At 37.0% G+C, this 17,317-nt stretch overlaps 1 long non-coding RNA gene across 1 annotated transcript in view; it reads left to right on the forward strand.

Annotated features, from left to right (window-relative positions):
• Positions 1–17,008, forward strand: part of LOC106956201 (uncharacterized) — a 66,654-nt gene extending 49,646 nt beyond the window's left edge. The window contains exons 2-3 of the long non-coding RNA XR_001426731.1: positions 15,450–15,530; positions 16,731–17,008. This is a non-coding gene — a long non-coding RNA (uncharacterized LOC106956201). The remainder of the gene's footprint in view (positions 1–15,449; positions 15,531–16,730) is intronic.
• The last annotated feature ends 309 nt before the right edge of the window (positions 17,009–17,317 follow it).

Here is a 17,317-nt window from a genome sequence, read left to right on the forward strand (position 1 = left end):
ATATATATATATATATATATATATATATATATATATATATATATGTGTGTGTGTGTGTGTATCTCAAAACAGGCATAAAAACTTTTTTAATCTCTTCAGCTGTGTATATTCGCGCACACATTTTGTCTTAACTGTAATTAGTCTTTATAGCATAACAAAAAAGCTATGCTTCATAAGTACTTCATAGATGCTATGCTGAACAAAATACTATGTAGCAGCTTTAGTATCCGACAACTAATTTGGCCAGTGTCATGCCGCTACCTCCGTAATGAAACATTTTCACAGCGATCCCTATCCCAGAGCTGATATAACACCGCAATGGCTTGCTGTATTTCTGGGGCTATTATAGTAAACGCCTAATGTTGCAATTGGGAGTAATCTTTGATCCTCTGTGCATTGTAATGAATAATGCAGTATTGTGCAATTTGGGTGACATTGAGAGATTATTTTTTGCTTTTGGTGGAATAAAGCCAACTTTGAAGAAAATGAGGGGAATTCATGTCCTTATTATGCTTTATTTATGAATCTGTGTCATGGTTTTATTACATAAAAGACTGGAATGTGCAATTTATTTTTTTACAGAAAAATAACAAATTATTTTTCAAGTTTTATTAATGTTTTACTGATGCTCCTAAAATGACAGAGCAGGTGAAAATTGTTCAAATATGACATTTACTGTGTTGAAATGCATGAATAAACAATTAAATAGAAAAGTACATTGATGCCACTTTAAGATACAATTTATTTTTGCATAGAAAACATCCACATTTCCAAGATCCTAAATATATAAAAGTTGAAAATGTCCTCATTGCATTATCTGAGGACACAAACTATCCAATGTCTAAACCATGGTAAATGCTGCTAATTAGCTTTCTTTAAGGGTTTACTTTAGTGTGCAGGATGCTGTAATTTGTAGTCATGTAAATTATTCAAGCAGAAGCCAAAATTACATTCAAGCACTTGTTCTGGAGTGATTTTTTTTTTTCAGTTCCTTCTGAGCTACAGTGATGACATGGCAGAAAAGAAACTCAGCAACTCTTGTTGCATTTTAGATACATACTATTTATGTTAATTTGGTCACTAACTTTAATCACAGCTCAGCTTAACATCATAAAATGTGTTAAGATGATATATAATATCTCCACTGGACATAAATTTTAAACAATAAAAGCCTTAGCAATTCTCCAACACCAGAAATGTTATTAAATCTTCAACAGTTCCCTGTATTTCCCAGTATTGCTTGTTTTTAATTCAGCTTCATCTTAACTCTGAATTATTTGAAGAAATAATTATTTGTAAAACTATAGTAAGCTTAATTAGTATGTATGATTTCTTCTCCAAGATAAGCTCTCCGTACATTACAATTTCATGGGAGAGTTGGATTTAATCACTTATATTTGTTCTTTTTAACTTGTTTTTTACACCTCTGGAGCAGACAACTACTGATGCTGGCAGAGGTGGAATGATAAAAAAAACATGGATCACACAATTTTTAGGAGTGGTTAGTTTCTTTACTAACTTAATGTAAAAAAAAAAAACTCTCAACTTTAGATGTAAACATAATTGTTTTTTTTTGTTTGCTTTTTTTGTAATAATGAAGTAGAACATGAGAAAAAAAAAACATGACATTACTTCACCTCAAATTGTTTCAAAACCCTCATGGTTTCACTGTTTTACACACACGATGTGGAAGATACTGGCATGAATTAGAGGGAACAAATTGACACACGTGGACACACAAACAAAACTGTCACCTACTGTCTGCTGACTTGTGAGAGATTGGTCGGTGACTTCAGCTATCCTTCTGTACAATTCAGGTATCATTTTCTAAAAATAGACATGTATAATATCAGTAAGACAGTCATGTTCATACCAGGTAGGAATTATGGCAAACCAAAAACGGTATGTCATAAAAACAAGGTTTGGTGGAGGTGCCAAACACCGAGACAGTGACCTTATAAATAAGGCTCTTACGCAAACTTAGAGTCGAGTGGAAAACAGAAGTGGAAAATTAGCTCTACGTACACCACCAAGGAAAATAGAAGGCATATTGTAAATCATACATATATAAAAACAACTGTCGCTGGAAGAAATTATAGAAATTTAGACTCATTATTAACACCCTAGGGAAAATATTTCAATTCATTTATCCTGAAAAGCTTATTAGCTTGTGCCATCTTAGTGTCAGTATGAGAATAAATTCACTAATCTGAAATAAACATGAGGATTATTAAACATGGTCTTGCTTGACTAAACGCTTAGTGATGCACATTGTTATGAATTCTTGCACATTTAATAAATACTTCTCTATCCAAAAATTAAAGCCAAGAACAAAAATAGGAGTTGTACAGTTCGACTGTGAAAAGAAATTTTAGCATTCAGAAATGAAAGCACATCTTCTAGACAGATTTCATAAATGTCTTTGGCTGAGAATAAACCTTTAAAAATGATGATTGCCAAGGAGAGTGCTGCGTTTTTCACACGCTTTATCACCTTTTAATGTTTTCCATGTGTCACCCTGTTTGTGACGTTCTTTCCCTATCAGCTTACAGTTACAACAAAACATTGTCCTTTTTCGGGTTATAATAGTGCAGAGAGTTTTTAAATGTTCCCAGGGAGAAGTCTGTCATTCAAAACAGTTTTTACACATTTTGAGACCACAATTTCCCAAAAATATGATTCTGTCATTCAAAATTACACATAAATTAAGCTGAATTGAATCAAGTTGGTTGCCAAGAAGAGCGTAACATTATAACTCCATTACAGGCAAGTAGGAATAAAACAAAGAAAAGCTTTTTTGCTCATGGAAATAATGCAGATGTATAGTACACACACACCAAGGACTCAATAACACAGCAAAACTCCTGAGAACAAGGGGGTCTGATGTTTTCTGTAGTACACATTTCTAATTCATAGAAACCTCAGCCTACAACTCTGATGGCTGTGACAATTGGCGCAGCATCTGTTTCGACGTCAGAAAGTTATGGGTTTGACTCCATTTACACCCCCCCGCCACATAATAATGCCTCTTTGGGCGAGCCACTCAGTTCAAAGTTATAAAATTTCTGTATTGGTGCATGAATGCATAAATGTGTGAGAGTGCTTTGAGTGGTGGTCAGTGTAACTAGAAAGGTGCTTATAAGTTTATCCCACTTACTCTTAACAACCATAAGTGGTTCTTTTGCTATGGGATGAATTGCTGTGATCCCATTGCAGCCCGAGCTGTCAGAGCTTTGCCTGACCAAAGCTTGTTTTGGACCAAAAGTGGGATCAAATTAAAATGACTTGCTTTTCACAATGCTTTTGGCTTACATGCGAGTTTCTCACAGCCTACAAGGAGGACGAGCCGTAGCAAAGGGTCATCTATACGAACGCCATTCCTTCCACTAGACTCATCCTGATTCTAACAGACATGTTTGACTCTGTCGTCTTTATCATTTTAACGACTGTGGCAAGTCACTGAACCATTTTCCCGAATATTAGATTTGTGAAAGCAGGGAATGAATAATGACATCAAGATACAGTGAACTGGACTGATAAGAGAAAAAGGCACAGAGTTTGTTGAAATGGTGGTTTATCTTCAGAAGCTCGAAAAATTTCTGCATTTGTTGCTTGAAAGCATGTGAAGCTCCTAAATTAGCAGTCTGTGGTCATTTTCAAACTTCCCACTCTAATGGGCAACCAAAGGACGGGAAAAAAATGTTTTAAAAACCTTTTATATTTTGAGATTTATTTGATTTGAGTCATTTTATTTCTACATTTTCTATGTGCAAAGCTTAATGCACCTTCTAGTGTAGGTTGGATTCGTATTTAATGGTTGAGAGGACAGGAATATTCAGCAGGACAGTCAAAAACTCATGACCGCACTGGTACTGGGAATCCCACAGTGTGTGTCCTTTACTTAAAAGCTTTTCACCAACCTTACCTGGCTTGTTTAAACAGCTGTTGCTTATTTGTACATGAACATTAGTTAGGGAGATTAAATTACAAAGTCCCTCTTAGCATCCACATTTTCACCAGCCATCACATGACACCTACTTGTGACATCACAAATCGGTAACTTAGGCTGTCTCAAAGAGATACCACATAATTACCACTGTTGCAACCGGCAGCAGATGGAAGCCAAAACTTTATGCACCTGCAGCGTGTTTTGACAAGTCATTTGTAACTAAACAGTAAAGTTTTTAATGAAAATACATACAAATATTGAGTTAGAAGGGCGACTGACTTTGGGCTCTTCTATGGTAGTCATGTGTGAACTCTCATTGGCACAGCCACAAGGTTCCTCCGTCTGCCATTTAAAGTTGCACACCAGTGATTTCTATTAGAAATCGCAACAAAAGAGAGAAAAGAAACAAAAATGTAAATGTAAATCTGGGTTGGGCCGAATGATAGCAGATCCCTTCCTGAAGCTCAAATAACTATTGCCATTCACAATCCCCCAGTGCAAATAAAGCAGTGTACTGCCAACCAACTTTTAAGAGTTTTGGTTTGCTGCTGTCTTGCCCATCAGTAATACATGACATATATTTCAATAGGGGATAGAGCATTATCTCTGACAGCATTACCAACTGTGTCGGTGTGTTGTTGGGTCCTGTGGTGAAATCCCCTTAAACATTCTCCTTCAAAGATGTATTGTAGAATAATGAGATGATGTGCTCCCCAGTACATGCTGTAAAGGGAACGTGCTGCAGACAAATCAGTGGAGCAGCTTCAAGTATTAAGCACAGTGAGGGGACACAACCAAATAACACAATGCTTCATTTGCTTCTCACATGGAAAATAAAAAACACATTTTCACAAAGTATACCATTTTCACTTAGAGGGATGCTGAATATGACAGCTTGTATTGAGGCTGTTCTGGTTAGTGATAACTGGAGTACACAGAGCTGTCACACATAATATTACGTGACAGTAATTGGAAAAATGATCTGAAACAACAAGGATGGCGGAATGGGTGTAAAGTTTGACACCATTTCCATTTTAGGGTGTTAGAGGAAACATGGGCTGTTTTTCTTGTCAAAGCAAAAGCAAATATTTGGAACGTTATTGGTGTTTAATTTTTGTCAAGTTTTTAAAAACATACCACACAGTAACGTGTTTCTCTTGTGAATACTGTTGTATTCGTGTTTCTTGGTCTTCTTTTGTCTGCTCCTGATTGAAAAGCAGACTGTTCGGTCTCTATTTACTTCTGTCTAGTGGCAGCCATCTTTCACCTACCTCCCAGAAAATACCATGTTTACAGATGAAAAACACTCCACAGTCAGAGCACGTTATATTAGTCATTACTGCAGAAGGGTTGAGAAAGAAGGAGAGAGATTCAAAGAAATAGACAGATGAAGATTAAATGGGTTGTGAGGTAGGAAAACAATTAAAATCATGAAACTGGGTAAGGATAGTTTCAGAAACTGGAAAACAAAGGGGCCTGTTGTTCTCTGCTCCCTGCCAAATATTTTGAACCAAGGATAGAAGGTCTTGATGGTTCTCAAATTAAAGGAAAGTGTACTTTTCTTCATTTACCAGCAACCTTTAATTAGAGTCTATCAGTCTAAATTAATGAGCTCCTTAAAATGCCATCAGTCTCCCTCTGTCGTTGTTTCCTGCTCTTTCACTCTTTGTTTTCCCCTTTCATTTGTCAGTGATAATGAATTTGGCAGCATTTATGAACTGGTTGCATTGGAACCCGGTTCTTGAGTCACTTGTGACAAACTGAATCACAAGTTCCTAATTGTATCTGGGTTATTCATGAAGATTTCACAAAGAAAGCACGTGATCTGATGCACGGAGTATAAGGTGTGCCGAGATCATCGTGGTTGTGTTGCTTTTGTAATAAGTTAGGTCTACTGATTTATTTTATTCCAGTCTTGTAAGTTTTGTTTTCTTCTCACAAGTCACACCTTTTCAATCTTACAGTGTATCAGTTGTTTACCTACCAGAGCCTCCATTAAATGGCAAAGCACTAATGGTCATCATATCTTGTAGGTGGTGAGCAAAAAAAAAAAAATGGAGACAGGAACAGTGAGTATAGTAATGGTAATTCCCTAGACCTGAACTAGTTTAGTTTGTTTTTTTGTTTTTTTTATAAAGTATAATGTAACTTACTTTTCCGTCCATCAATGTTTTATTACACAGCTTAGGGCTTGACCTGTACAATCAAGATATTACCCAAGGATCTCCTCCCGGTTATTTATTTTACCACGAATAATGTAAATGCATATCAAAATTAATTTATTGACAATGATAGTGTGTCAAAAACATATTCTTGAATTGTATTTCCTTTTCACCGCCTATAGAAAAATGATGCTAATGGAAAAAAAAAAAAACTGTATTGATAGTACAAGTGGATGTAGGAAGTGATTCACATTTTTTGTCATGACCATCCTCAAGAAAAACATGTATTTTTTGCTTGTTTGCTTGCCTGTTTTGTTGGAAATATGCCAAAACATTGTGCTGCCGAGTTTTGTGGGAACACTAAAGAATTGTGTGAATATACACAAACCCATCAGTATCTGTCACATCTCCTGACGTCGATGATGCACTCCTCCGTTTCCAATGTCAAGTCCAGTTGTAGCTCAGAAATGTACCAGAAATTTTTTTTTTTCTTCAGAGGAAAAGAAAAGAAAAAAAGTTGCACAGTGGTAAGATAAAACTTTTACAAAGCTGTCTGATAAGATGGGGTCATTTCCATCTATCAGTCTGCTAAGGGTTACAAATCCATTCCTATTCTTAGAAAGTGTGTGTCCAGGTGATTTTTGATCTGTTTATACATAAGTTTAAATACACTTATTTACTTAGCCGTCTTTGCTTATGTTGTTAGAGTTTAGAACAAAAAAAATATGCTTTGTTAATCAGTGCAATTCAAACAAAATGAACCATAGAGATGCTTTTAAAATTTGTTCTTGACTCTGTTCACACAGTGTCTGACTGGGCATTTGAGTGTGAGAAACATTAAAAAGGAACTGACTGAAAGTGAATAGAAAAAATACATTTCTGAGGGAAGGGAAAATAGACTGCCTCTCAGCACAGAGTAGCCACAATCAACCACCAATGGAGAGAAACTACCAGCAAAATAAGACTGGTACAAAAGAACTTTTACTGGGCTTCAGGCTTCACCCTCTGAGAAGATGCAAATGATTCAGCATCTGTTTGGAAAAGTTTTCTGAGATATTGCCAAGTAGGCTGGAAATGCACCTGAGAACCACTTTATCAGAACAAACCTTTTTTAAAATCCATACTAGTCACTGAAATGCCAGTTGCTCATGAGCAAGGTGAAAATGTCTCATTCTCTTGTACAAACCCAACGAATGAATTAGTTATAGCAAAAATATGTTGTTAAATTATTTCTTAAAATACTAAACTATGATTTTGATTCATTTTTTTTTATTTGATTAAAATCTCACAGTTTGTGGGTACAAGAGGTTTGTACCCACAATAAAACAGCAGTGACAATATTTGGGATTATTTAGATTAGACTGCTGTAAGGCTACTTTCTCAATGTTTTAGGTTTTGGCCAAAGAAATTAATGTCATTTTGAATAGAAAATAATCACAGTGATATTGCTCACTGTTAACCTATCTACACAATGCTATGAAGAATGTGCTTTATGTAAAAGAAAACACCAAAGTACTCTGACTTCTTTGACAAGGCACTGCATTTGTCTAATTTTGTCAATGGCTAAACAAGTAAAAGAGAATTTGATTCACTTCCAAAGTGAATGCTTGCCTGAAAATGGGATAAATAAAGTAGTCATTTCATGAAAATCTGACCAAATGCCTCCAGACTGACATTTGTATTTTCCACTTTGTAAAGCACTGACTTTTTTCAACCCTCCATCAGGATATTTGCCATGTATATGCAATAAAGCAGGCTTCGCATGAGATGAATGGCAAGATCATCATTTAGATCAAGAGATAGCTGTCATGTTCGTGTGACCAAGCAGATACCCCAGCCCCAAGCACCGATGCATTGCATCGAGAACAGAGAGAGGAGCAAAATGAAATCTTACCCTTTCAGAAGGGATTAGGTTTAGTTGCAGAAAATAACTCAGAAGATCATGGGCAGATACAGCAGCTGTACCAGCGGGTATGGTTGAGAGCACACTGAAAGAGAGGGCGTGTTTAATAATAAAGAAACAAGACATTTCCTCCACTACACCTCTTTAGGGCAAAAATGCCATTAACAGAGCTTTGAATTTAACAGGCTTATGTAATCCAAATCATAGTTATTATCAATTTTTATTACCATATTTTGTGCCTGAAACAATGTCAGTGACTCTGTTTTGCTTTTTGTTTTTCTGATGCAATTTAATGTCGTTCAAATGAGAGAAAACGTTAAAATTAATTTTGTAACCAAAAGGAAGTCCTTGTAGAGGAATGCAAGATATTTTAAAAGGTTCAAATGGCTACATGGTCTCTTCTTTTTCTAGCAGCTCAAAGATTGTTTTTTTGTTTTATTATTATTTGTTTTTGTCTTTAGTGCAATAAAATGTCTGCATTTACTTATATGATCATTTTTATGTGATGGTAGACATCAAACAAAAGCCTGCCAGCTGTCAGTCAAAATAAATGGCATTCAGTTTGATAATGTTTGCCACCTATTGAGCAGAGCATTAAAATTATATGAAAACATCATTGCATATTGACAATAAAACTGACATGTCAATGTCAAAACTTTAAAAACTAATAATCTAACTTAAAAGTATTGCTGAGAACTGATCTGATCTAAGGCAACAAATGTGCTCTAAAAAGCCTCAAAAGCTTTAGCTATATTCAAAGTTTTTTGTTTTATTGTTTCTCTTGCTCTGACATTAGAACTATATACCGAATTAACAGTGAGTAAATTTGTTTGATTGCACATTCACATGTCATCAACTGTGATTTAGTTTTTAGTGCTATGAGATCTTTCCCAAACATTTTCTGGTTCGGCAACAAGATAAGCATTTTCACTGCAACCAGAGAACTGAGGTCACCATGAATCCTGCCAACATTTTTTACCACTTCTTTATATTTTTTAAACTACTTAAACTAACACTCAGCATGTGTGATAAGAAAGCTGCCCTGTTGCACTTATGAACCAGTATTTACCCCAAAGCAACTGCAAGTTAAGATCCTCTTTAGTCTATAAAACGGTGTCTCTCCCCTCCATTGTTTTTATCTGTCTGTTTTCTAACAACTTTCTTCCAAACTTAGTTCCTCTCCACTTCAGGTCATTTCTTCTCCTCCCACATAAAACTCACAGAAGTCAGTTCTAAGATTTTGTGTTTTTATATACTTCTCCAACCACCAGATATCTTGAACACAGTGTATTTTTTTTATTGGATATTTCTCTTCAATCCTATAGATAAGTGCTTAATTAAAAAATATAACATTTTCTTAGAACCTTGTATTCTTCCAAAATGATGCACCAGACAATATTTTTTACTTGCATACCCAAGCATCTCCATCAAGCACTTTTTTAGATTCACTGACAATAATAAGCTGTGAAGGTGCATGCACTTTCCACTGGCCTTACAGTGCTGCTACAATTTAAATACTAAATATTTAAGACACATAAGATTATGCATAAATGGGACTCAAATTCATGCAATGAACAGATTAATACTAACATTAATAAAGATGTTCTTGGCCATGGAGAATCTATATTTGTGCATAAAAAGGAAATTAGGTATCAGATCAAAAATCATCTTAATTTGTTGAACAAATTTATTGACTCCTCAGAAAAATAAATGAAACAGGTGACCATAGTGTAGATATGAGATACAATTTGTCCAAAAAATAACAAGAAGTAAATTGCTTACTGAAAAAAGACATGGTCAATGGGATTGTAAACTATTTAAAAAAAAAAAAAAAAAAAAAAAACATGGAAAATGTTGATGCCTGAAGCTTTAAAAAAATCTGTGTTTTAGTAGATGGTGAAAGTGGCCTTAGTCTGGACCAACAACAAGCTGCAGCTTCTTTATTGACAGTTTAACTAGGATGCAAATGTCAAGAACACAAAATAAAGTTGTAAATAAGAGCTAAAGGATGTAATATTATAAAGAACTGGATACAAACTACATTATGACACTTGAAAACAGATAATATATATGTCTTTTTTTTTTTTTTTTTTTGTAGAGTGTTTCGATGAAGCAAGAAAGTAGATTTGTAGTTGACTTTCCGGAATATATGCAGTTTAGACGTCTACAAAGGTAGATTCTTTATAGAAGATGTATCAAACACTGCTATCAGTAATCCGTTTTTTTCTATCCCTTTATATATCATTGTAATCGCTTTACTTTTTGCAGGTAAAGAAATCATTTATCATTTATACACAGAAGTATGTGTGAAATGAGATAATTTTACTTTATATGAGACAAATGACTTCGATTGTAACTTCTAGAAGTGAAATTATTACTTGCTCAAGATCATGCCGAGATCGGAGAATAAGAAAAAAATACACAGTTTTCATAGGGCGGATGGTTGGCTCCAAGAGATCACTCTGACCTGGCTACAAGTACAGTAAAAACAAGAAGAACTGAATCGTACTGAGAGGGAAATAAGGTGCATAAAACTTTGCTAGATTCATTTTAGTAACAAGACTTGAGCTTTATTAACTGTATTGTTAATCAATTGAATTATAGATTTGTATTCAGCTTCCCTGTGTGAATCCTTTGAAGTTATAACTAAACGTATGTTTCTGCGTGCTTTGCATATCAAGAGGCAAAATTGTGTCTCCATCCTTCTTATCAAAACAATTAAAGTTCTGTCAGACTGAATGTACACACACCATCGTTTTGATGCAGGTTTTCTTATCCAACCAGAATGCATCAGAGGTATCATGGGCCTCTTGGCTGCTTCTCTCTTTAATGCTCTCCTTGTCTAACCTGTCAGCTCAGGTGAACAGTCACGTCTTTTTAGGTTTGAACTTACACCAAGCTGTTTTTTTTTTTTATTATTTCAAAATAATGGATTGAGTAGACGTTCAAAGTTTTGTGATATTATTCTGTAGCCTAGCAGTGCTTTTAACTACCACACAACATTATTCCTGCACTGTCCCATGTGTTTCTTGACATTTTTGGAGGCTTTTTATGACTTGCGTACTCTACTAAACCTCTGAGACCATCGCACAACACCTGGATTTATACTGGGATTAAAGTATATAAAGGTGGACTCACTTATTAATTAGGTGACTTCTACTAAGAGTAGTCGATTACACTTCATTTTATTCATGGGTATCAAAGTGAATGGAGCTTCACACATAATCACACAATACTTTTTAGATATGTATTTGTAAGAGATTTCTAAAACCAGGCTATGTGAAACAAAACGCTGTGATTGCTACGAATCCTTTGTGAACTCAACTGTATGTTCGCAGTGATTGGTTTTATTTTAAGTCAAAGCTCAACTGATCAAATAACACTGTTAGTTGGCATTTCCAGAAGCCATCTGTTTGATTTGATCAAAATGTCAGGAGGTGTGAAGAGTTCTAATCAGTTTTGGTGGTGAAAAGTAAGTGTGATGTAAATATGTGAGAATGGCCGTTTCTGTTGTCAAGTATTACATCTGATTTGTTACGTTTGATTTAGTGTGAGGAACGTTTTTCCAACAATACTATGTTGTGAGAAGAGTCTCATCCAAACCCTGGCTCCCATAACAAGAGGTGTTGTTTTGGGGTTATGGATTACGTAGGTTTAGGACTAAGGTGTGAATTTAATGTAGAGTTAGACATGAACTGGCAATGGCTAGGTTTAAAGTTAGGGTTAAGGTTCAGGAAAAAAAAAAAAAAAAAAAAAAGGGAAGTCAATGCAAAGTCCCCATGAAGCTAGAAAGAGGAGTGTGTGCGTGTGTGAATGCGTGTGTGTGCATGTGTGTAAAATAGGTGTCCTGATGCCGAGTTAAAGATCTGGTCAGCTAATTGATGCTGTGACAGGGAACATGTCGGAGTACAGTGTCCTCTGTGGTAGACAGCTAATTAGATCACACTGAAGGGCTTTTTTCTTTCTCTTTCTCCTCCCCTTTCTTTTCCTCCTCACTCTCTCTTTCTCATTCTCTCTCATGGTTACTTTCCCCCCCCTGCCAGCTTAAAAGTAACATCAGCCATGAAACTGGTAGGACAGCAATATAATTATGAATATATTTGCGTTTTGCTTTTAATTAGAACTTTTGTGATTGCAGTAGCTAACCTATTTTGTAGCGACAATTTTAAAAAGTTAAATCAATTTGAACAGCCATGAAAGTGGAAGAGAATGAACAGCCGTGCCTGAAAAAACAAATGAAACCGAGCCACTTGAGTTTTAATTATAAAAGGCATCAGCATGTGTTGTCGTTTAAAATAAAGGCTGTTGAGAGATTGTCACGATAATAAGCCGGTTCTGCTTTCATGCTCCGATCCTCTTGTCTTGAAGGATTTAGACCAGACAGTCCTAAAAGACGTGTCTTGTAGACAGTGTGCTTATTGTTGTGTGGGCAAGTGCACTTTCTGAAAAATGCATTGGTCGCTGTCTGCTGCTCCAGTGTTGCTTAATATCACTCTGATTATTGGAGAGGGTTGTCACTTGTCATCAGGTGCAACATTTAAAACCCTGGAGATATTCAAGGATTATGAAAAGCTGATGAGAACAAATGTTCTATTCAAATCTGCGCTCGTACTAACCAAACGTTACATCAAGCAAAGCTTCAGGAAAGCTGCACACCGGGTTTTTTCAGAGTGGTGCTGCACCAGGATACCATGAATAATTCACTAACCTATTGATCTGAGGCATTTGGTTCCACGTGCCGTTTTTGCCGTTGCAGGCCTCTTGGCTATTTTTGCTCTGGATAGAGTTCCCAAAATAACTGCATTGATTTTTGATTTAGATAACAACTAACACCAATAAACTTTCTGGAAATGAATCTCGGTACATTTTTGGGCTTCGAAACATGGAGGACATTTTAAGGTATCCACTCGGTGAAATATTATCTGATGTCATACACACTTTTCTTTACATTCACTCTAATCTGTGAGAGGTTGCTTTTCTCCGTTGTTTATGAACTTTGAGAAAAGTACATACATATTTGTATATTAATATTAAAAAAACAGAAATATTTGGGGGGGGGGGAAAGAAAACCCATCTGTCATTTCTGAAATAGGGGTTTTTATGTAATGATAAAACATAAAAAAAATATTAGCATGGTCCTAAAACATTAATACCCATTAATATTTCTTATGATTTCATGAAATTAATATGGACGCTATGAATAAGAAGATTACGGTCAAGAGAAAAGCTTCATATCGTGTTTGGTTAGATGTATTATCAATGATATGCTTTATGTCTCTGTAGGTTCTAGTTGTTAAGTGTCTTTATAAAATCTGATAGAGTTGGCTTAATGTCTCTTGGATTGTTGCTTAATGCACAGGATGTCTGATATATGACTGTGTCTTAATAACTATTTTGAGGCCATCGATAGCTTCCAGCCAAGGAGGCTCCCACCCTCCATGCTCCTTGGCTCTTAGGCCAGGCTGACGACTCGCTCTCAGCTGGTAACTGCAGCTTCGGCCCTTCAGGCTAAGTGCAGATGGTTTTTGCTGAGGCTCACCTATGCAGATTATTGTCTGCCTTTTAGCTTGATTTCTTCATAGAATATCACACGCTTCCGATTCATCTGAATTTTTAAAAGGCTTGCAAATTAGTCGTTAAGTCCTAAGTAGCCAAGAGGTTATGGGTTAGGTTTAAGACTAAAGAGTGAATGGAGTGAATTGAGGTTTAAGCTAAAGCATGTACTGGTAACAGTTAGGTTTAGAGTAAGATGTGTGTTCTTAAGGTTCGTGTATAAAAGATTTTTCCATAAGAGTGTTCAATAGTGAGCCACGAGATCCACAGACCCCGGAGCGCGGAGGCAACTGTATCCCAGTTCCCCACAACGGAGCAGAGGAGAGGCTTCAGGATCCTCCCAGCAGCTGCAATGCAGAAGCTTCAGGGGGCTGCAGCAATGAGCCCACAGGCTCTGCCGGCAACCAGCTACTCAAAGGCAAATCCGGTCATGGACACAGAAACCTGAACCCCAAAGGCACTCCTTCTCCCAGCAAAGGCCCGACACAGCCAGGCCTCCCAGTCCCACCAAGCAGTCAGCAGGGGTGAGCCGGCACATACCCAGCTCTGGACACCAAGAGCCAGCGATCCACCATCTGTCACCGGCAGGGAGCGTGATGGAGAGACGTAGGCCCCACATTTCCCACAGTGACACATGGTCAGTGAACTGGTCCCTGATTGAAGTGCCATCCCACTGGGAGAGCTGCTCAGCACGTCCTCTCAGCACAGCAGCATGGGTTTTTATTTCATAAAGTCCATTATGACAGGGACCAGTCGGTGTCAGAGTTTGACATGCTCACCACCCAAGAATCCATTCAGTTGGAGAAGGTGCAAGCACTTGAAAAAGAGACATCTGTCAGTTGCATCCTGAAGAAGTTTTCCTATGCTTATTTGTATGCAAAGACTAAGAGAAGTGGATGCTCTGTGTGTTGTACACAGTGTGGGGGAAAAAAAGCCCATGCCCACACTGGCCTTCATCAGGAATAGGATAAGCTGACAAGACTGAGCCATGCTTCACAACCAACTACGTTTTTACGAATCATTCTACTTTTGGGATTGATTAATAAAAAGATGTTAAACATAAAACATTATATAGGAAAATATTGTGACAGAAAATTGAAAAAAAGAATGCTTCTTTAAAACATGACCATTAGTTCCTGCAAAATTAACCTGTAGGTCAACCACTAGACTGGATTTCTTTGTTTTTCCCAAGGATGTATAATTCATTCATTTTATTGGAGCCACTTTAGTTTTATAGTGCTATCAGGGAAAATGAGTAGAATTGACATTACATGTGTTAAATCAATAACAGAGTAGGGAATTATTCTAAACTCAGCGAGCATTAGAATTACATCTTTAAGTGCAGGAAAAGGATACATCTACCTGAATCACTTAGGCTCATTCTTTTTTCTTAAGCAGATGTGCTCTTCTTCTTCAGTGAGGAATTAGGGGAATCTGGAGTCATTTATTATGGTAAATCCATTCAATTTTCAGGTTTACGTTGTGAGGAGTGAATTTTCCATAAACACAATGAATCCTAGAAATGCCACAGAGAGACTTGGAGTAATAGTTCACAAAAAATACTCAATTGGGCTCATTAAATAAAAGCGGCACAGCCAGGTTTATTTAAGTCTGCCATGCAACAACCCAAAACCAGAGGTTCAGAGAAGCGAGCTGCTGCCATGCATATTCACCGGGAGAGAGAATCCAGCCACACTGCAGGGGAGATAAATAGACAGGATTACTAATTACCAATTTACCTGCTGCTGTGACTGCAGCACTGTGCCTCCGCTGATGCCACCAGCCCAGACAGAAACAAAAACCACACCCTGCTGTTTGAGCATTATCTGTGAATGAGTGAAAACCATTAGCTGCAAACTATCTGTTTTGCGTTCGTGTATAGGACGGAGAGAGAAGTCACATGGATTGTGGAAGTGCAAGATACAAAGACTGCAGCGGTGGGGAAGCGGGATGCAGTGCGTGCGTGAGTGGGGCACAAACTACAATCTTACTCATTACTAAAAGAAATTAGTGCAGATGGTCACACTGACATTGAAGATTCTCTCAAGAGCAGAGTAAAGTGCACACCGTGCTGCTGGTATAAATGGTTCATATTAATACACAGGCACAATTCCTTTTAAGATTTTTTTTTTCTCATTAAGCAGTATCTAAAATCGGAAGATTCCAATTTCTAGGTGGAATTTTTAAATAGATATTGAACCTTATTCTACAGAATAAAATTGAATAGCAACATCTCATGGAGGTAGATATGTTTCAAATCATTTGCAGAGCCAATTTGCACAGTTGGATATTTGAATTTGTACCACTATTTACTTGTAGCAAATAGTTACATGCATGTAAAATCAATTGGAGGCTTTAAGTAAAAATGTCACCTTCAAAAAACTTTCCAAACAAACTCCAAATATAAAGTTGTAGAAAATAAACTATAACTGACATTTTGCATTTACATATATTTTTTTTTCCACTGCACCACACAACTTCTCAAATCTGTTGCTGTTCATGCTCAACTCTGCTCTTGCAACTTTTTTCTTGCTTGCGCGACTTTTGAACAATTCATTTCAGTTGTTTGTGTCAAAACCCAGTGTTGTCTGTGGAGGAGAGAGCAGAGCAGAGGAGAGAGGGGGCTTTATATAATGTTATGATGTTATTCCCTCATCAAAAACATACCAGGAGTTTTGCTTTGAATCTTTCATGCATGTTTGAGAAATCCTTTAATCTCACTTGTCAGCCATTCGGGGGTGCCTGAACGCTTGATCTCACAAAGCGCCACCTACTTCCTCACAGAATATCTGTTCTCCCCCACACAGCTTCTACAGACTAGTGGCAGCAGTAATTAGCAAACACCTGGTGGAACTGAGCTTACCATGCCTGGAAAATACATCCTGCCCTTTTAATTTTCCATTTAAAAAATTACAAAGATATTCAACTTAAAATGAGGGTTAGTTTGGAATTGTTTACTTTTAATACTGGGCCTAAAACTTTCCTTTTCGATAAACCTTACTGTTAAAGCAGCTATCTCGAATGCTGCTATAGGCTTCAGATACTGGAGGACAAACTGACCACTTTTCACTCTGCTACATTCTCCTGCTTCTTGCCAATTTTGCAATATTTGCTGCCATTAAAGCTTTTAACTTCTCTTTTCTTTTTTTGTTCCTGTTCATAGAACATACATCTGATCTGGCATTTGTAGATGTGACACCATCCTGGAGGGGGACATTTGCTGAGCTGCTGCTGCCAACAACTTGACGTTCTCCTTCTACAGATGATACACATTGCTCTGTCCTTCAGGGTTTAACCTTGCCTCTCTCCTAGACAAAGCTATTGGCTGAGCTTTTGTTGAGGCTCACTATATGTACTCTTTTTCTCTCTAAACGTGGGAAAACTGACTCAGAGTTTAGCCGAAGCCAATAAACTACTGCTATTAACTTAGAAAGTACTCCTGCATTAGGGCTTCTGTTTCTTCTTTGGGTGTTGGCTCTGTCTTCTCAAACCCCAGTCGGTCACAGCAGCTGTTCATTCTGAGTCAGGTTTTTATTCTGGTGAATGTTTCTTCAGCAGAAGAGGAAGTTATTTCTCTCCACTGTTCCCATACATGATCGTTCTGAGGGATTGCTGTAAAGTCAACAACACACCACAAACAATTGTCTACTGACGCTGCACACTCATCCAGGAGTGAATACTGAAAGTTTGCGACTGGATACAATCTGCTGAGTTGTCTTGGATAACCTTTTTCAACCAGTTTGAACTCTA

This window comes from Poecilia latipinna, unplaced genomic scaffold (assembly GCF_001443285.1).
Source record: "Poecilia latipinna isolate Pla-1442-1.1 unplaced genomic scaffold, P_latipinna-1.0 Scaffold796, whole genome shotgun sequence".
Taxonomy (NCBI): domain Eukaryota; kingdom Metazoa; phylum Chordata; class Actinopteri; order Cyprinodontiformes; family Poeciliidae; genus Poecilia; species Poecilia latipinna.